Consider the following 26,818-nt stretch of genomic DNA (forward strand, 5'->3'; position numbering starts at 1 on the left):
TAGTAATAAACTTCATATTTTATTTTTTTATAAACACTCCTCCTCCTCCTGACAATAATAATAATAATAATACCTTCACAGTGTTTCCTATATAGCAGACCCCTTACAAAATTGATACAGGTGATGATTCTCGAAACTCCACTCAGTGAGGATACTTTTATCCCCTTTTACAAATGAAGCTACTAAGGACAGAGAGGTTAAATAACTTTACAAAATTACACAGTGAGCAGGGATGGAACTAGTTGCTAAAGATATAACTTATGATAATTAAGCAAAGATGTTTTTTATAAAGCACTTACAATGAAGCATAATAAACAATCAAAATGGTAGATTATTTTGTCTGGCAGATGACCTATAATGGTCTTATTGCCATTCCAAATAATTTCCTACAGTTTTGTGTCACCCTGAAGCTAATATTGTTCTATCTTAGAACCTATCTGCAAATAAACCTGTTTGCTTCAATAACTCTGTTAAAGAGTCATTATTATATTAAACTCCTCTGCATTATACTATGCAAATTCCAAATGCACTTCCCACATAGTGATGAAAGTAATTTGTTTTTGTGGTTGCTTAGATTTGAAACATAAAGTGCATTATTTTATTAATCCTCATAATATCTCCATGAGAAAATTAAAAATGTTATCTTTAGTACATTTAGGAAAATATTTGTATAAATGTTATCTAAAATCCTCAGTAGATAAAAGCATTTAGAAATTGGAAACAGTTTAGTTTCCATCCATAAGAGAATTGTAGAAGTTGGACATCAAGGGTATATTGTTATGACCAATGCACCATGTATTTATCAACCAGACCGTTAGGTGTTTTTTATATATTTATTTATTTTTCAGATGGAGTCTCGCTCTGTTGCCCAGGCTGGAATGCAATGGCACAATCTCAGCTCACTGCAACCTCCTGGGTTAAAGTGATTCTCCTGCCTCAGCCTCCCAAGTAGCTGTTACTACAGGTGTGCACCACCAGACCCAGCTAATTTTTGTATTTTTGGTAGAGGTGGGGTTTCACCATGTTGGCCGTGCTGGTCTTGAACTCCTGACCTTAGGTGATCCACCCACCTAGGCCTCCCAAAATGCTGGGATTATAAGCACGAGCCAACATGCCCAGTCTCAGACTGTTAGCTTTAGATATTCATCTATGAAACAAATATTTATCTGTAGGCAAAAATCTCTGCTCTTATGGAATTTACAATTTAGTTGGGGAGATAGGCAATAAACAAATAGATACTCACATACTTAATACATTGGATGAGTTCTATGAAGAAAACTGAAAGAGGAGATGAGGAGATGTGACATGAGCAACTAGGATAAAAGTGCTCAACTTGTGCATATATGGGTATACTGTCAATCAGAAAATAGGATGAAGTAGAGAGTTTATTTGAATATAAAACTTGAGGAATGTCATTCGGGAACACTGGCTCCAAATGAATGGGCAGTGTGATATGGTTTGACTGTGTCCCCATCCAAGTCTTATCTTGAATTGTAGTTCCCATAATCCTCCTATGTCGTGGGAGGGACTTGGTGGGAGGTAATTGAATCACGGGGGTGTTACCTTCGTGCTAGTCTCATGACAGTGAGTGAGTTCTCATGAGATCTGATGGTTTTATAAGGGGCTCTTTCCCCTTTTGCTCAGCACTTCTCCTTGCTGCCACCGTGTAAAGACAGACATGTTGGCTTCCCCTTTTGCCATGATTGTAAGTTTCCTGAGGCCTCCCCAAGCATGCTGAACTCTGAGTCAATTAAACATCATGCCTTTACAAATTACCCAACCTCAGGTATTTCTTTATAGCAGCATGAGAATGGACTAGTACACAGTGTTACAAAGTGAAGTTAAAGTTTCACTTATAAAGGTAGAGACAGAGATATTTTAACAGGATAATGATATTTCCCATGTAAGACCAGTGCATATGTTACAGAGATTTGATAGAAATTTGATCAGTTACAGACTGCTGCATTCCAAGGAAGATGGCTGTATTACATGTTAAGGAGAGGTAATCTGAGGAGTAATCTGAAGAGGTCTTATCTCTGACACCATTTGGTTTTCCTGATCCTTTACAGTTAAAAAAAAAAAAAGGCAGATGTTGGAGCTGCCTGCTGCATGACTCAGGCTGCATAGTCACATTTCTCTCAAGGCTCAGAATAAAGATCCAACAACTTTAAGTTTCAGTTATTTAATTTCACAATACTAAATAATACAAAATTATATATGTATTCCAAATATTCTATCTTAAAATTAGAAAATGAACATTTTAACAGGTTCTACTTGACTAAATTGTGTATAATTCAATACCTTAACTTATTTTCTTGGGAATTATAAAAGCTTTTCCCTCATATAACAAAATTCAATTTCTTCATGACATTTTTTAAGGAATACAGGTTATTTTTCTAAAGTATTAGAAATATTCAGAAATTATATTTTTAACAATAGGCTTGGTAAACACTTCTTGAGTGGGTAAATATTCAGATAAGTTATGGAAAGGGTTTAGAAAATAGCCACACTGTCTTCTTCCATTCCTCTCATCTGCACACACTAAAGTTGGATTAAACAACCAAGATCTCTGAAAAATCAGAAATATTAAATCATTAAACTAGCAGAGTTACTAGTTTCCTTCAAAACTAAATCTCAGAAGCTCATCCAACACACAGTTCTGAAATTTCCAAACACATAAAGGTGCCCAGACCAACTAAACCCAGATGACAATCTTTTTCCCATGTTGTGAAAAATAATTAGGTGATTTGCTGCTCTCATGAGTGCTATTTAATTCCACAAAATAGTGCTTTTCAAAAAGTACTTCTTTCTTTATTGCAGTGTTTAAGGAACATCTGTTAAAATACCTAAAAAATGTTTGAATTATGTTAGACAATTTATCTCCATCAAATGATTTATGAACAAAATTTAACTTATGGGAAATGAATTACAAGAAAAATACAAAGTTTAAGATGTAGGATTTTTTAAGTATTAATTGTTTTCCTATCTCTAGCAAGGGTGAATTTGTACTATAATCATGCATAATAAATTGTGAAACATTTCTCCTACATATTCTATCATTTGATAATATTTTTGGAATATATCACACAGAAATTTAGAAAAAATCAATTATTTGTTATCATGACCACATTCCAAATGCATCGAGTTTTGATTTCTCACATAGAATTCCCTGGTATGGATGTGCTACCAGTTACCTTCTCAGAATCTGTTGTTGGACTTTCAGGGTTTTTCTTTTTTTCTTTTTTCTTCAATTCATATAATGCCTCAAGTATAATTTTTGTATTTGCATTGAAGGAAACTAAACTATTTCACTCTAAAATATAATACTTCTGATATTTTGAGGTGGCTGTTGAGACTACCTGCAAACAAAAGTATCTCTGCAAAGCTGTTTTTTGTGTATGAATTTTGCTGACGCAGTCAAGCTTTCTGAGGTCTTACCTTTTACAGATCTAGGAAGATTAACTGAAAGGCTGCCAGCTTTAAGCGTCTGAAAGAAACAATGACCATGTATTCTGTCAGAGGGCTGCTTACCTATGAAGTTACGTCTACATAACAAGACCGCCTCTCCATCCCTTAACCTGTCTTGCCACTAAAATAGATTTAGCACTATAACCTCTTTTGTGTCATTCTTGGAGCCTGCATTCTTCCTGTAACCTCAGGGTGGTATAAAAGTGTGAACCATCTTGCCTTTCTTTGAGTTCTTACATTGTGCATGACTCCCGTGCATATTAAAAAAAATTGTAGGCCTTTTCTCCTATTAACCTGCCTTCTGACAGTTGATTTTTCAGAAAGCCTTCAGAAGACGAAGGGGAAGTTCTCTTTGGCCTCTACAGCATCAACAGACATTTGTAGAATAAATATGAAGATAGACTATTAGAAATACACCTGTGTGGTAAAGAGATGTGTGTATTTATTAATCTTATACAGGGCATTGTATTGTCCTCCAAAAACCTCACGCGATTTTACACTCCTAGGAACTATGCATGAGAGTATCAGTTTCTCTTTCCTCATTTACCACTGCAAGTGGTAATTAATCTTTCTTATCTCAATGAGTGAAAAATAATTATCCAAAATTGTTTTTATGAAAGATGGAGTATCTTTATTAGCAAAAAAATTTAAACATTTTAACAATATTTTATACTACCAAAAGTGTCTTTTTTTTTTTTCTTAATAGACAAGGTTTTACTCTGTCACCTAGTCTGGAGCGTAGTGGCTCAATCTTGACTCACTGAGCCTCCACCTCCCTGGCTCAAGCAATCCTCCCACTTCAGCCTCCCAAGTAGCTGGGACTACTGGTGTGTGCCAGCTAATTTTTGTATTTTTAATAGAGGTGGGGTTTCACCACGTTGACCAGGCTGGTCTTGAACTCCTGAGCTCAAGAGATCTGTCCACCTCAGCCTCACAGAGTGCTGGGATTATAAGCATGGGCCACTGTGCCCAGCCCCAAAAGTATCAAATTTTTTCTAAGTTTTGTCTGGTTACTTTTATGTCTTCATTTTATTATGCTTAAATCATTGGACCCCTGAAATTTACTTTGAAATAGATTAATAAGGGAGATGTATATTGTTAACAGAAAATAAAGTATTTAGAGAGGTTTATTCCGAGCCAATATGACTGACCAGGATCTGGGGTAGAGTCACAAGAGGTCCTGAGAAAACATGCCCAAGCTGGTCAGGTTGCAGTTAGGTTTGATACATTTTGAGGAGACAAGGGTTACAGTCAAAGACATCAAACAATACATGTAAGATATACATTGGTTCAGCATGAAAAGGTGGGACATCTTGAAGCAAAGGCTCACAAGTCATAGGTGGTTTTAGGGATTATTTGACAACTGGCTGAGAGAGTTAAGCTATTGTCTAAGGACTTGAAGCCAGTAGAAATGAATGCTTGGGTTAAGATAAGGGGATTGTGGGAGCCAAGGTTCTTGTTACATAGATGAAGTCTCATAAGTAGCAGCCCCAAAGAGAACTGATGGTAGACGTTGCTTTTCAGACATTAATGACATTAGATTTTCAGTTAATCACTCCTAGATCTGAGAAAGGCATAGTTGTATTAATGGACATTCCCTACAGATGCAAATTCCCGCCCCTCCCCTGCCGCCCCAAAAAGGACGGCTTTGCAGAGCCATTTCAAACTATGTCAAATACATGTATTTGGGATAAAATATTTTGATATCCTTCAGGGGCTGCTATCTACCATGTGATGCTGTACCAGCATTAAGTTGGAAAGTCAGCCACATTATACCGGGTTAATAAAAACCCCATTTAATGAGATTTTATGTTTGGTAGGGAGTAACTGAAGCCTTGCCTGGCATGGTCTTAGGTTTTGTTTACAATTTGGTATCTTATGCCACAGAGAGTCTGTTCTGTCAGTTTCGTGATTTCTATTTTTAACCTAGTCAGTTGTGCCTAAACTCCAGAAGAGAGGCAATATAATAAGGTATGTCCCACCTCCCTTGGGGTCATGGCCAGGAGCGACATTTTTCACATTTCTCTGGGGTCCCCTTTGCCAGGAGGGGATTCGTTCAGTTGGTAGGGAGCTTAGGATTTCATTTTTGGTTTACTATATCTAGATAATTTCTCATGTTGGTTGCCAGTATCCTGCAGTTTTTTACCAAATAAGCAAACTTTCCTACTTATTAGAACATCAAATTACAATAAATTCCTTTGTGATTTGAAGCTATCTTTAAATTTTTTTGCCTGTTCTAATACTATGTCTGTTCCACAAGGTTTTAATCATTATTATTTCATAATTCATTTCAATATTGGATAGGGACATTTTCTCATCATAGCTCTTGATTTTAGCCTTTCCTTAACTATATTATATTTTAATTTAATTTCATGACATGTGTAGAAAATCTGTAGAGTAGATATGTGTTCGCTATTGTGTCTGGTTACATAAGAAATTCTGTGCGTTTTTAGTCTTCTTTTATGTCTCTATATAAACTTTTATAGTTTTATTTTAAAAGATCAGCAAATTTTTATGTTTATAATTACATATTATTTATTCTTCTAACAAAAGCAATTTTCCAATGCAAATTATATTTAATCTTCATAGTATATGTTTGTATATATATGGAAATTCTACATTAAGACTTCAGTATAGCAAAAATGACCTAATCTGTTAAACCAAAAATTAATTTTTAAGCTTGTCCTGTGTGGCAGAAAATACGATGGTCAATGAAGTTACAGTGGATGAATAAAATCAAGTTGTGCCCTCAGAGATCTTACAATCTAATAGGTGAAAGAGATAACGAAGAAGTAAACAATTTAACATAAACACAAGACCTTACGAAATAACTACAGCTTTTGTTGCCAACTCTTGAGCATTTTCAACTATTCCACATATCCTCTTATTTCACAGCCATGCAGCTGGGTCTTGCAGTGCCCTGAACTGCCCATTAGAGTAGCCAAATAGCTGGCTTGCCCATGCTGCACACTCCTTAATTGAACTGGGAACATGGCTCCATTTAAATTTACAATATAGAGCAGAGCAGTGCACTATAATTCAGAAAAACAACAGCATTAGTAAAGATGTTGAAACAAAATGTTCATGATTTGAAGTGCCTAGGAAACTGACCAAAATTTCAGTCGTGTTGGCTTAGCATGTGTGGATATAGAAAATGAGCCAGTGGAGACTGCCATGTTGATATAATCGAATGGATCATGAAAATGCTCACTGAAAAGGCTCAACCCTCTTGTATGTGGGTAAGCTCCTCATATAATTTGATTGGAGAAATAATTCATGATAAATTTTTTGAAGAGTGAAACGGAAAGCAGTGTTGCGACTGATACTTTGCCAGTATTCATAGTATTGATCTTTACAGTTTATTAAGAATTTTTCTACAGTTTACAAAATTGAATAGGAAACCAAACACCACATGTTCTCACTCATAAGTGGGAAGTGAACAATAAGAACACTGGACACAGGGAGGGGAACATTGCTTACCAGAGTCTGTCAGGGGGTGGGGCAAGGGAAGAGAAAACATTAGGACAAATATCTAATGCATGTGGAGCTTAAAACCTAGAGAATGGGTTGATAGTTGCAGCAAACCACCATGGCACATGTATGCCTATGTAACAAACCTGCATGCTCTGCACATTTATACCAGAACTTAAAGTAAAATTTTAAAAAATTGGAAATCAGAACAAATGATTAAAATAAAAAACATATTTTATTTATATATTTAGTGATTAGAAAACTGTAGTTTAAAAGGCACAGTGTTTTGAATAAAATTCCCATTTCTATAAAGGGATATGAAAGTAGGATTTTTTTAATATCATAGAAGTAGTAACAAAACACTATAGTGTCAATGACAAAGCATATCCATTTTAGGTGTTAAAGGTCTTTCTTTGCTATTTCCACCACATACACTGATAGCTCTTATGTTCTTCCTCTCTGGTTCCACTTATGCAATTGATAATAGCACTGTAATTTCTCAGCATTTTCAGATCAATAAAAATTAAATTTGTAAGACTTTTATATGTGATAAATGTGTAATCTTTTCTATGTATAAAATCTTTTATTTGAAACATAGTGTTCATTGCATTTGAGGACCAACACCGAAGAAAATCCATGCTCATATAAATTTTTATGTGCAATAAATCACACATTTCTATCTAAAAAAATCCATGAGATTAAGAAGAAAATTTTCCAATATAGTAATAACCAAAATAAAACAATTTGCTTAATGTTTTGTTCTCATCAATGTTTATTTCTGTGGAATCCATAGAGCACTTTGAATACAATCCATTATAAAAGTAATTTTTATACTTTTATAAAATTATAAAAGTAATAGAAGGACAGCCTGTTAATACCTCTAATGTTATAGAAGTTATAAACAAATGTCTTGTGTTCCAAAGCAAAATTGAATATTCTCTTTATTGTGTACACAAAACTGTCTAATATATGACAATAATCTAAAACAATGCATTAATATGGTGTCTATTTTCTATATCTTTTGAATATCTGGAGTGTTGATTTATCTAGAGCAGAAAGTGAAATTTCCAATTTTCACTTCCAAGGTCATTCATGTTTAGATGTGCCCTTCCCTTTGAAATGATTTTTCATATCACAGTATAGGCCAGGACAAGGCTTTTAATTTGCAGAGGTGAAACATTTGTTTCTCAACTTGGTAGAAAGTTACATCTAACTGAAACCATTATTAGTGAAAGCATAACCTGAGAAATGAAGCCACATGGGCTCTTCCTGTGAGAGACACCTTAGGCATTTGCCAGAAGTAATCAATCCAATCTGTACTTTGAGGCAGATCTTATGTTTCGCAACATTTATGGCATATATTTTGAGCTGTATTTTTTTCTAAATTTTGTTAAGTGAAACACTGTCTAAGTCACTTATTTCTTTGTTTTTAAATGTTATGTTATCCTGGCTGTACTGTTATTTGTTTCTGCCTATGCACTCTAAAACTGCCTTCTATTTTTTAAAATTTGTTAAAAAATTATTTACAGTAAAATAATAATAACCACTTATTTGCAAGACTAAGTTAAAAATTAGTCTCACCACCTTTGACTCGAGTCAATTAACTGGCAGTGCCAGTCCCTGAGAGAACGGTCCCAGCTCACCGGCTTCGAGGCAGCCCAGGTGATCAACAAAACCACATTCATACAGCTTCCCTGTTAGCATCATGACACTCCATTTTCTTTATCATTAGAATGGTGCCAATAACCCTATAATATCATTGAGAAGAGGATACGAGTTCATATACAAGGTAGGTAGAACGGTTCCTTGAATGTAGTGAAGTCTATCTGTGTCCATTAGAATTATTACCAATTTATTCTGTGAAACATATCAATCATCCCAGGAAATGACCCAATCAGTTTACATATAAAAAGGACACCAACACCAGTACATTTAATGGAATGTGTTTTCTATATTTAAAGACAATTAGACTGTTGATCTATCAGCAATACAGTAGAATATTTGTTGTAAACAGTAACAGAGACTGCATTTTAGCGAAATAAGTGGGGCTTTAAAGTTCAAGGGACTAGCTTTGCATGAAGTTTGTGCCACCTACTAAATGTCTTTGGGCAAGTTACCAAACCATTGTGAGCCTCAGTTTTTTAATCTTTAAATTAGATAAGACTTACATTCTGAGGCCATGATGATATTATCTAATTTTCCCACGATAATGACCTCAGGATATAAGAGGTAGAGAGTAGAATGATGGTCACCAGAGACTGGGAAGCATTGTGGGAGGGGGGATAAAGATGGGATGGTTAATGGAAATGAAATTACAATTAGATAGAAAGAATAAGCTGTAAAAAAAAAAGGAGAGAGAAAAAAACAAAATAAAATGTAGATATTTGGTGACTAGAGTTAACAATAATAATTGTTTATTTCAAATAACTAAAGGAGTAGAATTGGAATCTTCCTAACACAAAGAAATAATAAATGCTTGAGGAGATGGATACCCAATTGCCCTTATTTGATCATTACATTTTTTATGCTTGTATCAGAATATCATATTTACCCCATAAATATGTACAACTATTATGCATCCATAATCATTAAAAATAAAAACATCAAATATTAGGTAATACTTAAATGTTGTCTAATATATTATGGTTACTCAATTAATGCTAATTTCTTTCCCCATCACGCACAAGATGAATAGTCTCCTTATGTGGGAAGTTTATTGAAAACAAAAATTAGAATTTATTTGATTTTAACATTGCTTAAGAAGTCAGACTCTGGTACTTTAGTTGATTCAGCTGTCTGGTGGAGTTCCTTAGAATTAGAGTAGCATTATTACTTGTAAATTTTTTATGAGATTGAAGTTACTTACATAACAGATGCTGTGGCATAAAACTATAATGCTAATAGTGAATTCTGCTCCATTTCAGAGGCATTCAGCAGATATAAGCACTTTTGAGTAGGGTGTTTTGTACTTGATAGCATTCCAGAATATCAACCAAATCGTCTAATGATTTCTGAACTTGTTAATGTTGGGGTCAGAACCACTGCTCATGAAGCATGAAGGGGTTACTAAGGCACAAGCCTTTACTGCACTCTATAGAGAACAAACAATCCCCTCTTAAGGGGGAAAAAAAACACAGCCCAGTTAAAGACAGCACGTGTGACAGCAGACTCTCTTCCAGGATGCTCCCTGGAGGAGTGCAAGCTACGATGGAGAATGGAGCCACTAAATGAGCACAAGCTTCTCTGTGCCTGGAGTTGCCCTCAATGCCAGCGCTGCACTGACTGCAGCCTTGAGCAGGTCTCGCCTGCACCATGGCACAGGTCTCTGGCCTCCAGCCTGGTTTTGACCACATTGCCTCCATGTTGAGCTCATGTGCTGCCAGCCTCCAGCATTTCGCTTTTTTTGTAAGTCCAAAAGCACGTTCCTTCATGTAGTGGGGTCATACAAATTGAAATTTAGGCACCATAAAATGTAGTCTCTAAACCAGGATACCTTTGAGAATGAAATAGGGTGCTACCAAAAATCGCTCCAGGACAACAGGAGCATACTAGGCTGTTGTGAACAAACCTGGCCAGTGGTCATCCTACGCTGGGGGCTCCAGGACAGAATTGTGCCTGCTTGCTCAATTTATCTTTACTTCTTGCAACTCCTGGTGATTTTCCTATGAGTGTTCTGAACACATTCAAGTTCTGTGAAAGAACTATGTGAAAGGAAAATATATTTTGGGGCCCCAAAATTACTAAGGTAAAGGGAAAAGTCAAGCTGGGAACTGCTTAGGGCAAACCTGCCTCCTATTCTATTCAAAGTCATCCTTCTGCTCACCAAGATAAATGCATAATTGCCTCCTGTGGAGAAACTAATCAGAAATTCAAAGAATGTAATTGCTTATCTATCTCTCACCTACCTGTGACCTGGAAGCCCCCCACCCCCACCCCCGCCCTGCTTTGAGTTGTCCGGCCTTTCCACACGGAATCAATGTACCTCTTACATATACTGGTTGATGTCTCATGTCTCCCTAAAATGTATAAAACGAAGCAGTGTCCTGACCACTTTGGATACATGTCAGGACCTGCTGAGGCTGTGTCATGGGCATGCATCTTCAACATTGGCAAAATAAACTTTCTAGAATAACTGAAACCTGTCCCAGATATTGAGGGTTCACATTTTGGCAACCACGATGGGATTCTGAGTGGAGGTGCCCCTAATCTTTGACAAATCTCTTATCTGTGCTTGGTACCAGCTTGAGCTATCTTTACGGCTCAAACCAATAAGATAATTTGCTAAGGCCTGGAGGCAACCCCTCCAGAGAATCTCTGATCTCCCCAAATATGATTGATACCTAAAGTTCATTTTGCTGTATAACTCCATTTTTTTGGCAATTTACTTGCTTCCAACACAAGAAAAGCAAGTTTTCCTGCCTCCATGATGACAGAAGGCAGGTAACTCCTTTATAGAGTTTTTGTTTTGTTTTGTTTTTGTTTTCCTGCTACTCAGATGGTAGAGAGTAGTCTTCAGCCTGAGACTCATCCCTAGGTAAGAATTGGGGTTTGTCTTGGCTAAAGTTGAGATTAACAACCAGCTGGTCTTAATTTCTCCTTATGATTAGAGTGCTCAGTAACCATGTAAGTTGTGCAATTGTTTGTTTGTTTTGCTTAACTGTTTGTTGTTGTTTGTTTCTGATTTTGTAGTTGTTTCAATTTTTTTTCCCATTGGGTTTGACCAATTCTGTTCAATTCAATCAAATCTGAAGGAAAGTTCTAAATAATGGGGCAGAAGGCCTCTGAAGTGGCTAAATTCCCACCACATGCACACACAAAAGGTGGTGTGGTGGGGGGAGAAAAACAACCAGCAAAAGGGAAAAAAATAAAAACAATTTTCGGTTTTGGCTATTTAAGAGGCTTTATTTATGTAACAAGGCCAGCTTTTTACCTTTTTGTTAGCCATGTTAAACTGAAAGAGCAACAGCTATCACCCCACACTGCAATTCCCTAGCTAAAGTTCTGTCTTCCTTTTTTTTTTATCATGACAGTCTGGGTTTGGTTCCTAAATTAAGCCCTTTCTGGTTTCATATTGATAATCCTGAAATAGCAGCAATTTGTCCTAGATGACATATGGTAATGAGATAAAACATTTTTTTGAAGAGGCTCAATGGTTAAAAGTCAGATTAATTAAAAGCTAACATCCAAAATGTGTGTGTCTATGTTTACATGTTTGTATTTAAAAAGTCTTTATGTTTTTGTTTTTGTTTTTTTCTCCTAGGACTTGGTCTTTTTTAAGCAAATTTTTTTCTTCTCAGTTGACTAAATTCCATTTTCTTCATTTACTTCTGCTATCTCTCCTTTCTCTTGCACCCTCTGCTGCATGAGGGAACTAAAATAGTTTAAAGTAGTCTGAGATTTCTTAAAGAAAATGGAGAAGGTGCCAGACTCACTTTTAGGAAGAAACCTCTGTTATTTCTTATGGGATCCCAAGAGTATAAACAGAAAAGTTCATCTCAGCTCTTAAACTGCTTGATTTTGTATTGTGCTACCTGGATTTTTGACTAAAACAGTTATTGTAACAGAGGCTACTCTTGGGTTTTTAAGGGAGTGTAATTTAGACACTTAGAAATGTCTTTGTTTAAAAATAAAATTAAGTGCACTGTAAAAGCACCACATGGTCTAGCCTCATAATAATTCTTCCCTTTTGGAGACCTAGGATTCAGTGTGGGCTCTGCCCAGAGCTCAGAGATCCAGTTAAAATATAGGTAGTCCCTATCTGAATAAATTGATCTCCTTATATAATCCTATGATAGATTTCTAATAATTTTATGTTTGATTTGTCATCTGTCTTTAATCTCCCTCTAGCATCACCACACTTTTTCTCTCTGTACCTTGAGATGTAAATTTTGCTATTTGATTTTCACCTAAGAGTTGTTGCCTTCAATTTGCTGATTTAGGGCTATTAGCTGACAACTGCCAGGGTAATGAAACAGGTTATCAAGAGTTTGCTAGTCTAAGATCAGGAAAAAAGAAAGGTCTTATGAATCTATAAGATGTACTTCTATTGGTATGCCTAAAACATCTATGTATTTATGTGTTGCGTACACAATGTTTCACTATTAAAACTGTATAAAAGAGTTCTCATTAATTGGCTTGAAGAAAAATAAAACAATTAAATACTTTATTAGAGAAAAGGAAAAACTAGTCAAATGCTTTTCTGAGTTTACATAACCTAAGTAAAATCTTTAATAAATAAGCTAGCTTTAAAATTATTGGTAAACTAATATTAATGATGTATTAATTATTGTCAGCATATACCTTTATCTGCATTTATTAATCAAACAATTTCATACTTATCCGTGACAAATGCCATAGGTGTCAAAATTTGGCATAGGGGTTACAAAACTATGAAAACCCAGCCCCAAACAGAATAATCTTTGCTTGTGTAATTTTTGATAAATAAGATGTTGATATTGGTTTAATAAAAATAGCTAAATCTTGGATTATTTAGTAAAATAATTAAAACTTCTAATCTTGTGGCTTTAGACAGTCTAGACCACAGTCAGAAAGGGGGTTTGTTTTGGGAAAGGACTGTTATCATCTTTGTTTCAAAGTTAAATTATAATTTATTCCCAAAGTTAGTTCAGCCTACACTTAGGAATTAACAAGGACAGCTTGGAGTTTAGAAGCAAGATGGGGTCAGTTACTTCAGATCTTTTTTACTGCCTCAGTTACAAGTTTGCAATGGTGGTTTCATAACTTTAAGAATTATCACAGTTTTCATAGATAATCTAGGTAAATGATTAAAATAATTTGGTAAATGTATTGAGTAAATACTTATAGACAAACTTTTCATAATTTAGAATCTAAAGTTATGTTAAATTCAATATTAGATACTTCATTATTGAGGTATTTTCCAATAACAGTATATTGTAGGAAAACATTCTTTCTAAAAAAGGTCCTTTTTAAAAAGATGAATTTTTGTCTAATTCAAAGCTTATCTAAAGGTTATATATAAAACAAGGTAAAAGGAACCAGGAAGTAAGAGAGATGTAAAAACAGTTACAAAAATAAAAGGGTATTTTTTGATAAAATCTTAAACAGAAATAATTTTATGTGAGAAAGAATCTTATTTGGAAAATTTAGTCTTAGAATAAAATTACTGGTTGTTTAAGAAAGAGGGATGTTTGGGTCAAACCACAAAGTCCAAGCATGTGATGAATGGTCTGTGTAAGTCACAATAAAGGGATTTATTTAAGAAAAAAAAAGTTGTTATATAATCAAGTTGTCTATAATTAAATGGAAATTATAATGATCTTTCTAGAAATTGAGTTTAATATAAAAAAATCCACTTTTACATTAAATAATTGGTTAGAAAAATAAAATTTTCTTAAGGGATTGATTTACTCTTAATAAATTATAACAGATTTTATGTTTTATTGAAATAATTTCTATGCCATTATTATAAAGTTTTGGTTTGCTTAGGAAAAAATTTAGATTAATTTTTTTTCTTTAGGTTATTCATTCATGTAACTTTCTGTATGTGCTTTAAAGTCATTGTGCCATTAAATTACAGGGCTTTGATGACTGGGTCTAAAAGGACACCATGTACTGCTAAATCTTTACACCAATAGCAGTCAAAACCTCATCTTCAGTCTCTATAGCAGATGCCAATCCAAGTAAACTGTATTTCTGAGACACAGGGCCAGAAATTAAAACTATTTAACTCCTCAAGGTCCTAGGACAGTTGTGGAAGAGGTGGGTGCATGAGATTTTAAGGACTAATTTTGAGAGATAAATAAGTTCAGTTTCTCTATAAATTAGCCATTAATGTCAAATGTACGTTGATGCAAAACCAGCATATGGGCCCCTGTGTCAGAATAACAAGGCTTTGTTGAAGCATTAACAGACTCCTTAATAAAGGTTAAAAAAGACTTATGGAAATTATCTCTTATGGTCAAGATAATTAAAATTGTATATATTGTTATAAAATTTTGAAAAACAAATTTAATTGGCTTTATGCTGTTCTTATTAGGGCTTATTGTTTGGAAAATTAAGACTCCTCTCTCAGAAAAAAGTGTTTTTGCCTTTTCATGAAATCCTTGAGTTATCACTTTGGTTGAACGAATGACTTAGTTTATGATAACCTGCGATTCTATTTTGTGATGTCAAGTGTTCTAAATCTTTGATATTTGACAAACTTTCCAAAATCAAATTACAAGTTATGAATTTTTCTGACCTAATTAATCCTTTAATATATTAGGTTCTCTAAAGTCCAAAAATGATATATTTGGCTTACTTGGTATAACAATTATAAAGGAAGCATTGCCAAATAGGAAATGGTGTTTGACCTTCTTTGAGCTGTATTTGCATAAATATGTTATTGGTATGTGCTTCAAAATTATGGGAAACTCCTACAATTCTGATATGACTCAGTGTACATTGTCATTAATAATTATAATTGTTATGTTAAATTATCACATGCCACAGAGGTAACAAATTTCCTTGTCAATTGTGTCTTTGACTATGGCTGTCCTGAAAACTTTGTCATCCACAGACAGTTGTTGCCTTGTTTTGGTCCTCTTTAGAAGGTGGTTTTATAATCAGCAGTAATTCTAACAGTTGTTCTTGAATTTGGGGTTCTGATAACTTTGGAGATTGTGAAATTAGAATAGATTAAAACTTTCAGGACTCTCATGGAGAGTTGGAATGTCCATGAATATCTTGAAGAACAACAGTTAACTGCATGGACTGAACTAATTAAAGACTAAAGTAATATTTTCAGTTTTTTGCTGAAGACATTGCTAATTCTTTGTTTTGTTTTTCAGAGTCAAGAAAACTTTTGAGCTATTTACTGCAAGTAGCATTTGAGTAAAATATACTCCTGTGAACAGAATTTGAGCATATTTGTTTCTCTCTGCCTGATTTCTCCAGAATTTGTAAAGTATTTGTGAGGAATTCTTAACTTATGGCAATATAGTTATTTGTGTAAGTGCAATAAGAATGTTTTCTTTTGCAACAGGACATCATTGGAGAAACTGGTCATTTTCTAAAGCTTTAATTGGATTGATGTGCTTTCCTTTAAGGAATCAAACTTAACTTGTACAGTCAATAAAAGCTCCTTCGGAAAATTGGCCTGATACCTTGTCTGCACAGTCTATGTACAGGGTTCTTGACCTGTGGTAAGCAAAGAAAGTCACTTTCTGACAGGTCCAGGAGCCCAAGGTTATCTTGGGACCTCAAGAGGAGAGGAATTTAGACAACTCACAGGATTTAATGGTACAAAGCCATGGCTGGCCTTGGCTTTAAAAAAGATTTATCTGAGATTCCTTCTATGGAACAAAGTGAAAGTCAATTTAAAAAGCTTATGTAAAACATAATTCTTCTTACCTCATTTTGTACAAATAATCAGGCAAGGTGTAATAAAGCAAATCAGTCCTATCATGATTTGTTATAGTAAAAATGGGAAACTGGAGTGACAAAAAATCTGTTTCAAAAACTGTAATACATCTGCAGTTAAATTCTAGTCTTACCCGATGTTTTACAATTTTTATTATTTTCTTTAGTTTGAATTGAATTTTAATTTTTCCTGGCTACAAGTCTCCAAAATAATGTTTTCAATTTTTTTCTTCTTTCTTTCCCTTTTCCCCTCGTTTTTCCTAGTTTGAAATTACTGAAAACTAAGCTGTGCTTTCTTAAAGCCCTGTGAACTGAAGCTAGACAACGTCAAGTTCAAAAGAAAATAACAAAAACCTATTTACATACATAAGCCACTTTCATACCTGCCTACTGATATACTATGGACTTTAGAGTAATATGGACTATATTGATTTTCCAGGATTGTTCCTTTTGATTGTTGTTTTTCTCCCCTCCTCCCCCGATTTTCTCTTTGTAGGTCATAAGACTTACAACATGCTAAAAGTGAGCTTTCCTAATAACTTGGGGACCTACCCATCTAGATATAAACCATCCTAGCCATGAGAGATCAGATGAAGCCTGAGACAAGAGACTCGTTTTCTTCTAAAATGCGTTCTCCAAAAAATTTTAAAAAGAAAGAAGGGGAAATGTGAAAGAAAAATAAATCTTGGGACCCCATAACCACTAAGCTAAAGGGAAATGTCAAGCTGGGAACTGCTTAGGGCAAGCCTGCCTCCCATTCTGTTCAAAGTCACCCCTCTGATCACTAAGATAAATATATATCTGATTGCTTCCTTTGGAGAGGCAAATCAGAAGCTCAAAAGAATGCAACTGTTTTTCTCTTGCCTACCTGTGACCTGGAAACCAGTCCTTGCTTCAAGTTTTCTAACCTTCACAGATGGAACCAATGTACATCTTACATATATTGGTTGATGTCTCATGTGCCCCTAAAATGCATAAAACCAAGCTATGCTTTGACCACCTTGGGCACATGGTATCAGGACTTCCTGAGGCTGTGTCATGGGTATAGGTTCTCAACCTTGACAAAATAAACTTTCTAAATTAACTGAGACTGTCTCAAATATTTGGAGTTCACAGCTATTTTCTCTCATTGTATCAGACCTTAAATGAGGCTGAAACAATATGTACTCTTAGAGCAAATAATTACTTCTTTGGTCTCACCTCAGATACATTCCTTCAACTCTCATCCATCCCCCGGGACCGCTCACCCTGGGAAGACCAGGAACACTCCTGCTTAGGGCCTTTGCACTGCTGTGGCCATTTCAGCCTGAGAGCTCTGCTCTTACATTTCCTTTAGATCTTTACTCAACATCATCTTCTTAGTGAGAACTTTCCAGTTTGCTCCACTGAAAACTGTGACCCTTCCACTCAGGACACTTCATATGTTTCTTTCCTGCTGTATTTCTCATGTAGTATTTATTTTCAAATAAACCATACTTAAAAGTTACATATGTATTTTTTATTCACTATTGTATTTCCAGCACCTACAATGCTTGGTGCATAGTGCATAATAATGTTTGTGAATAATAAATATTTGTGAGTTTTAATGTCTCTGTGCCTTTGCACATCCCTTTGCTGTAACATCCCATCCCCCTTTCTTTGTCTGGATAAGTCCTATTCCTTCCTTAAAATATCAGCTCAGTCATAACTTGTTTTAAGAAGCTTTTCCTGTCTCAGTTTTGTAAAGGATTTCAAGGACACCCATTGTCCTGAACTTGTGTCGTTACTCATTATAATTTTCCTTTAACCTGCCTCCTTCAGCGCTAGACTTGGAGCTCCTTTGAGTCAATGAGTGGCATTTATTGCTGTTTCTCTAATACAGTGCTGCAATCCTGAATAAATTATTAATTACATACATCCCATGTTAGAAAACTCATTACATTTAGGGCCAAATCATTTCATTAGATGATTCTAATGATATCTCATATTTGGTCAAAGTTTAGATTAGTTCTTCAATTTTCCCTTCCCTTATATAATAAGTTTCCTGAACTCATCACCACACTGTCCATCATGAGCACTTGCAATTCAATCTGACTATGTGCTTTCATTCTGTGAAATTTTAAAAATATTTTTCTTAAATATAATACCCAGGACAAAATAGCTTGGGTGAAGTTTAGTTTTATCAGCCCATGGAAGTGTAGGTAGATCCTTTATTATTTCCATACTATGACAGAATGAGTCTATGATGTCCTAAAACTGTTTTAGCTTTTTTGAAATTCATATTTTGATCTGAAATATATATACTAACTACCAACTTCTCTCAGTCTTATTTTATTTTTTGAAATTTTTCAAATTTATATCACAGGCATGTTTTATAAACATATTTCCATATATACTTTCAAGATAGAATATGACAGTTCAGCTACTACTACTTTTACATTTATTAATTAAATTTTAAAATTATAGTCATTTTACTAGTTGTCAACACCAACTTATTGAAAATCTGTTATATTCTCCCCTTTCACCAGGGTCTTCAGACTATGCTGAATATTGTGCAACATGGGTGATGATTGACATTGGCAGAGCTTGTAAATCTTGCTAGTTATCAAGAGACTGGAGAGAATCATTTAGAAGCAGAAAAATCAATCAGACAGAGCGGGCAAATTTTCTGAAACTTCTCTTCATTTTTGGTCATGAGTTGATGAGAAATATTTTCATAATTAATTGCCAATATTTGCTTTTTCTTACAAAGATAACAAGAAGGGCATTTAAGTTATTTTCTGTAAATATTTTTCACTTTTTCACTTTCCAGTGATAGGAATTGAACAACTGCTTATTTTATTTAGTCTTGAATTTTCTTTTCGTTTATTCATTACAGCTTGGGTTATGGTTCACATTACCAAAATGTATTGAGGTTTAAATTACATATCACAAAATTTGCTCATAATAAGTGGAAAATGTAATGATATTTAGTAAATTTATATAGAGGTGCTGGAATCACCATAATCCATGATTACAGCATTACTATATTCCCTTAAAACTTTCCCCAAGTCCATTTCCAGTCAATCCCAGGTCTCTCATCCAGACCCAGGAATCTACTGTTTTCTATTCTTATAATATGCCTTTTCTGGATATTTAATGTAAATGGAATGATATAATATGTAGACTTTTGCATTTGCTTTCTTTTACTTAGCACAGATTGGGGCAAAATATGGGTTGTGGGCATACTGCCTCTTTTTGTAAAGTTATCATGGTACACACGATGCTCATGTGTTTATGCATTGTCTATGGCTGCTTTTTTGTAACAACAGAATTGAGTTATTGACAGAGACCATAGGACCTGAAAAGCCTAAAGCATTTACTATTTGGCCCTTTAAGAAAAACTTTGCGAATGTCTGGCTTATGATAGTTTAGCTTTATCTATGTCATGTAGTTCAGTATGTCATGTAGTTCAGTGTGTCATGTATGTCAGCAGTTCATTCATGTCATTTATCATGATTACCATTTCACTGCATAGAAATACCACATTTTGTTGATTCATTCATCAGTTGATAGACATTTGGAATGTTGCCGTTTTTGGCTATTACAAATAATTCTGCAGTATGTGCTTATGTCAAAGTCTTTATGTGGATATATACATTCTAGTGAGTAGATTCTTAGGAGAAATATTGTAGGAATCTATAATAAGCTCATAGTTTACTTTTTAAGAAACTGCCAAACTGTTTCTCAAATGGTTTGCAACAATTTGCATCCTATTCATCAATGTGAGAGGATTAGTTTCTCTATATTCTTACCAATACTGGGTCTTTTGAATTATAACCATGCTAGTGACATATGGTGATATCTCCATGGGGTTATGGTTTACATTACCAAAATGACTAATGATTTTTTTAATGTGCTTATTACCCATGCATATGTCTTCTTTGTTAAAAAAAATCCTTTTGTCCATTTTAATATAGAGTTGTCTGTGTTACTGAGATGTAAGTGTTCTTAATACATTTTAGCTGCAAGTATTTTATCAGATGTATGATTCGGAAATGTTTTTGCCTGGTCTATAACAGGTCTTTTTATTTTCTGAATGGTATCTTTTGAAGTACAAAATGTTTTAATTTTCTTGAAATACAATTTTTTTTTCTTTTTCTTTTATAGATTGTGTATTTGCTGTCACATCTAAAACTCTTTGTTTAACTCAAGATCATATCGATTTTTTCCTCTGTTTTCTTCTAGAAGCTCTCTGTTACTGGATTTTACAATTAGGTCTGTAATACATTTTGAGTTCTTTATGTGTATGCCATGAGGAGGTAAGGATGAAGCTTTTCCTCCATCCCCTCCTGCTCATCCTCCTTCTCCTTCTTCTTATTTTTTATGTGGATATTAAATAGTCCTGCCACCATTTGGTAAAAAGACAATCTTTTCCACAACTGAACTGAATTGGCACTTTTATCGGAAAGCAATTGACCGTGAATGTAGGGGTAAATTTCTTGACGCTGACACTGTTTCACTGGTCTTACCTATTCCTTTATGTATATCATAATGTCTTGATTACAACTTTATTGTAATGTTTTAAATTAGGCAATATGAGTCCTACAACTTTGTTCATCTTTTCGAAAACTGTTTAAGGTTCAAGTACTTTCATTTCTGTATAAATTTGTTGGATCAACATTTAATTTCTACAAAAAAAAAGCTCACAGGGATTTTGAAATGGATTCTGTTGAAATTGATGGATAAATTTAGGGAGAAATGGTATTTTAACAATATTGTGACTTCCAACCATAAATATAGAATGTGTCTTGATTTATTTAGATTTTTAATTTCTCTCATTATCATTTTGTAGTTTTCAGCATACAAATGTTACACTTCTTTTGTTAAATTTATTCTTAAATATTTTATTCTCTTTGATACTATTGTAAATGGGTTTAATTCATTTATATATGTTCATTTTGTATTCTGTGATTTCACAAACTTGTTTATTAGCTCTAGTTGGCTTTTTGGTGCTTGTATTTACTTTACTTTTTAATATGTATAATGATAAATTTATACTGAATTTATCATTGGACTTTCTAACATCCAGATTTCCCTGCATATTTATTACAAGCTGTTTAAAGTTGGCTTCTTATACCACCTGTCCTAGCTATAAAGGATATTTGGACATACTGGATTTTTCATTTATTTCAGCAAGAAACAAGAAAGTATCATTAATAAAGGACTCTTTTTGTTCATGTATGTTTATTGTGGCACTATTCACAATAGCAAAGACTTGGAACCAACCCAAAAGTCCATCAAAGATAGACTGGATTAAGAAAATGTGGCACATATACACCATGGAATACTATGCAGCCATAAAAAAGGATGAGTTCATGTCCTACTTTGTAGGGACATGGATGAAGCTGGAAACCATCATTCTGAGCAAATTATCACAAGGACAGAAAACCGAACACCACATGCTCTCACTCATAGGTGGGAACTGAACAATGAGAACACTTGGACACATGGTGGGGGACATCACACACCAGGGCCTGTCATGGGGTGGAGGAACAGGGAGGGATAGCATTAGGAGAAATACCAAATGTAAATGATGAGTTAATGGGTGCAGCACACCAACATGGCACATGTATACATATGTAACAAACCTGCATGTTGTGCACACGTACCCTAGACCTTAAAGCATATTTAAAAAAAAAAATCTTATTTTCTTAAGCCACCAACTATGCACTGAGTATCCTTTCCTTTTTTAAAAAATTGCTCTTATTATTTAAGTTGCTTTGTCTCCTTCATTGACTCTGTTTGGTTGAATCCTCTTCATATTCTGTTTCTCTTCCTGTCTCCCTTCAGGTGTTCTTTTAAATCTCTTTCTATTATTAAAAAAAAAAAAAAAAAAACGAAGAAAAGAAAGATAAAGTCAGATTTGAATAAGGAATAGTAATACCTTTCAAATGCCTTTTGTCTATGTATTGTTTTATAGTTTTTAGCTTGCTTTTGCACATATTATCTGATTCGATTCTTATGTAAACCATACAGCAGAAAGCAAGGCATGCCTACTCACAACCCAAAGAATGGCAGGAAAAGACTCAGTAGATGGTGCTCTTGAGAACTTGGCAAAACCTGCGTGGAAATCAGCACTCTTTCACCTCTGTCCAGAGTTCACTCCAGGCATCACAGAGTCCTCACTGGGGTGAAGCACATGAAATTGTATTCTGTCCCAGGATGTGGAAAACTGTCTCTCTGGCTGATACTTTCCTTCCTGATGAGAATTGCAACCCACACTTCATCATCTGGAGTAATTATTCACAAATCAAAATTGAAATCAATGACTGAGTCATGCACCCACTGCTGTCATTCCACAGTGAAAAATGTTAACTGTTCTATTATTGACCATAAAAAAGTATCCAACTTTTGGAAAGTACTATTGAATCTCCATAAAAATTCTCCTTGACTTTACAAAGGTTTATGCATTTATTTTTATAAGAGTCAAGTTTAGAAAACAGGCAATGCTTCTAATTTATATTCAACGTAATCATCTGTTATCTATTTTAGCCAGATAAAGAAAATGAGACAAAGGAAATAGGCACCAATTTATACTAGCTATTAACTTTCCCTGGGGTATGCTATTAGAACTAAAAAAAGGTTTGTTGAGATTGTCCTTCAGTTTAATTTCACTCTGTAATATCACTAATGTCCCCATTAAGGACATTAAAAGTTTCCTTTTCTGATCAATCTTTAGAATATTGAACTCCATAAAGTATCTAGTGACTAACCAGCTAAATAAATCAAGGTCACCTTTAAGATGGCATCCTAACGCTAATTGTGGGTATAAGACTCGTTATACAAATATCATACAGAGGGAGTTATCTCCCTCAGCACCAAGATTATACCAAGCAAATTACTTCACTTGCCTCTTCAACAGTCTACTCAGAGGGCAAGTTTAGCCTGTAAAACTTGTACTAAATAGGAAAAAAGAGGTGAAGTTATAACTTCTTTCAAAATGCAGCATCCCTTATATAATCTGCAATCAGTATTTGTTTGGAATGTTCCAGTTACAGTATAAAGGTGAGTGTGCAAGAAAGAAATCTCATCTGTTTCTTTCTTTGTCCAGTTTTTTTTTTTTTGATAATTTTTAGATTAGAGTGAGAAGACTGGGAAGAAAAGAAAAGCTCTGTTTCAGGTGAGTTATATCTACCATGTGCTAACACGGACTGCTAAAGTTTGACCATAGCATTGATATTCAAAGTTAATAAAAATTAGTTTTTTTCTTTCAAAACAGTCTCTTAATTTCCCTCTTTCTCTCTTTTTCCTGTCTCTTATGTTTATTATCTCTTTTCATTTTGCAAAAACCTAAATATTGAACAGACTGTGGGTCAGAAAATATGTATTGCTGTGTTATTGTTCACATCTACAGCTCAACCCCTTCAATATTTCATAATCAACATATGCCATTATATTGGGCTTGTATTATTTGGGAGCAAATATATGGAATAGCTATAGAATTGCTTAGTAGTTTAGACCTATAGGAGACCTAAACCAAATAACCAGGAGTACTGACTTCTTTTTGTTGGGGAGAAAACTGTGGCAGAATATTCTATCAACTTTTTCTAAGTGTGATGGACCTGGTGGCTTAAATTGGACTTGAAGATATTTCTCCTGTGACTCAGGGTTTCTGGGAAAGCAAAACTGTGAGACTGATGTTTGTGTGCAAGAAATGTATTGGGGGTTCTTTTGGGATGAACACATCTCGGGTAATGAAAGAACAAGGAGGATTGGGCAAAGGAGGAAGTGGAAAGCTTTCACACTCTCACAAGACCTCAGCAGTCACACCCACCCACTCCAGTAGGCTCTGTCTAACTGGAAAGGCACTAGAGCATTGCCTAATGAAAGCAAAGGGGCTGACCTTTATTCCTGATGTTGTTTGGCATCCTATGTGTGCTACCCCAAAAAGGAGGCATGGCCTTGGGGCAAAGTGGCTGTCTTTGGCAAAGGAAGTTGCAGAGAGGGTCTCAGCTGAGAACTGCCTGTGATCAACTTTCTGGGCATTTGGGCTAGGAGCGCTTTGTCCTCCAGGGGGCGGTGGGAGGCACACCACCACATGCACTGCATTGAAACTGCATCGGAAAGACAGGTCTCCTTTCTTAAGAGTGAGATACTCTTAACCAAGACACTGATGTTAATCATCACGTTATAAATAATCCTCTGCTGCATATTTTTCATTAGAAATAAAAACTATGCTGAGTAATGTTATTGGGAGAAAATTAATTAGGTAGCTTGGGAAGATTATTTTTTTAAAGTCTATCATATTATCTTGATTTAAAAATTAGATTATACAAAGTGTATGGGATGTATGGAGGTAGAGTTAACTTAATGAATTTTAAGTGTAATCAGAATATGCTATATTAGTTTCCTAGGGCTGTCGTAACAAATGGCTACAAACTTAGAAAATGCACTCTCACAGTTCAGAGGGCCAGGAGCCTGAAATCACAGTGTCAGCAGGGTTGGCTCCTTTTGTAGGCTCTGGGAGAGTGTCTGTCCCATACCTCTGTGGTCATCTGGCCTTCTTCCCTGTGTTTCTCTGTGTATCTTCCTCCTTCTTATAAGGAGGACACCGTTCTTTAGATTTAAGGTCCACTCTAAATCAGTATGACCTCACCTTAACTGATTACTTCTGCAGAGACCCTGTTTCTAACTGAGGTCACATAAGATTACACATGGGTGTTTATTTCAGGAGGACACTGCTCAGCCCACTACATATACGTTCAATATTTTACTTGTTACTGCAATTAGCAATATTCACCATCCAATATCAATTTTTTTCCATGAATACAAAGTTATACTTTAGGTTCATTTCTGTCTATATACACACAATTGCTTTATTATAGATCCTGCCATATATGTCATTATAGCAGATTCTGAAAATGATTAGGCAGAAAACAAACACAAAACTGTGCTCTCAGTATCATTCAAAGGACATCAATATACTGAATCTATTGATCATATCTAAGACAGCTTGTATTGCAAATGGGGGGTATAGAAAGCATGTAAAATATGTTGAACACCATCAACAATTGGTATGTAATGAACATGAAAAGCAAAAGAAACTTCCATTTAAATTTAATCAAATGATCTTTTTTTTGCCTTGTAAATAACAGAGGCTTGGAAAGTTATTTAAATGAATCATATCTCTTTAAAACATTACATGCAGAAGTTTGATCTCATGTTTTCTTTTTCTGGCTAAGCATTTATCTCATTTTATTTTTTCTCTAGAAGCAGATATATTCTAATACATTCCTTTGACCTTAGGGTTACCTCATAGTAATTTTCTAGACCTTCCATAAACGCTTACAGTTGCTTCCATCTTCATAAAGATCATGTTTTTCTCCATGAAAAACAATTTTAAATGTAAGGTCTGACCCAACGTTTCTCTCCTTACTTACTCTCATTTCCTCAAGTTCTTCAGAACTGACCTCAATACTTGACCCATGAAGAGTTACTGGGAAACAGGTGCCCATCGCAGTGTTGACAAGTAATTCAGCCTTGTTAGTCATGGCACAAATTACTACACCATTCACTCTCAAATATCAAAGAGAATTGAAGCTTTAATAGACGGGACATGGGACAAAGCTACCCAACAGGTTCAACAGGACTACCTAAGTCAATCAAAACACATTTACTTAGAAATCGAAAGACCTCTCAAAATGTCAAAGAACACATTTTAATCAGAATTTGGCTATAACATGCTACTCTCTGGTCTTCAGATTTCTTTTTGTTTAGGTGTTCTTGAGTTTCTCCCCAAACTCTCTGCTGAAATGTTAGTGGATGACTTTTCCAAATGGAGTCTACAATTTTTCCTTTAGATATTTAAATGTGGAAAGATAGACAAATATAGATATTTGGTGCTAGATAAATAGATGATTGATGGTTAGATAGCCTTTTCATAAGAGTCCATAAAGGTAAAGAAGACAGGTAGACACCAAGACTCAGAAGACTAAAATGAATAACCTGAGGTGACATTGTGAGTTAATGCCAGAAGAAACAAATGGTATTCATCATAGCCTGTTTTCTGTTGCTTATAACGGAATACTTGAAACTGGGTAACTTACAAGAAACAAAATTTATTTCTTACAGTACCAAAGGCAGAGAGGTCCAAGATCAAGGGATCACATCTGATGAGGGCCTTCTTGCTGGTGGGGCCCCTCTGCAGAATACCAAGGCCATGAAGAGAATCACATGGTGAGGGGGCTGAGCATGCTCGCTCAGGTCTGTCTTCCTCTTCTTATAAAGCCACTATTTCCACTCCCATAATAACCCATTTATTCATTAATCCATTAATACATAGATAGATTAATCCATTCATGAGGGCAGCCCTCATGACCCAATCACCTCCCAAAGGCCCCACCTCTCAACGCTGCAAAACTGAGAACAACATTGCAACATGAGTTTCACAGGGGATGAACATTCAAACCATCGCACTGTTCTAGTCCCTCTTTTTGCACCTTGATATGTCCCCTGAGATAAGTAAATGCTACTTATT

The sequence above is a fragment of the Colobus angolensis genome, unplaced genomic scaffold (genome assembly GCF_000951035.1).
Source record: "Colobus angolensis palliatus isolate OR3802 unplaced genomic scaffold, Cang.pa_1.0 Scaffold268, whole genome shotgun sequence".
Classification (NCBI taxonomy): Eukaryota; Metazoa; Chordata; class Mammalia; order Primates; family Cercopithecidae; genus Colobus; species Colobus angolensis.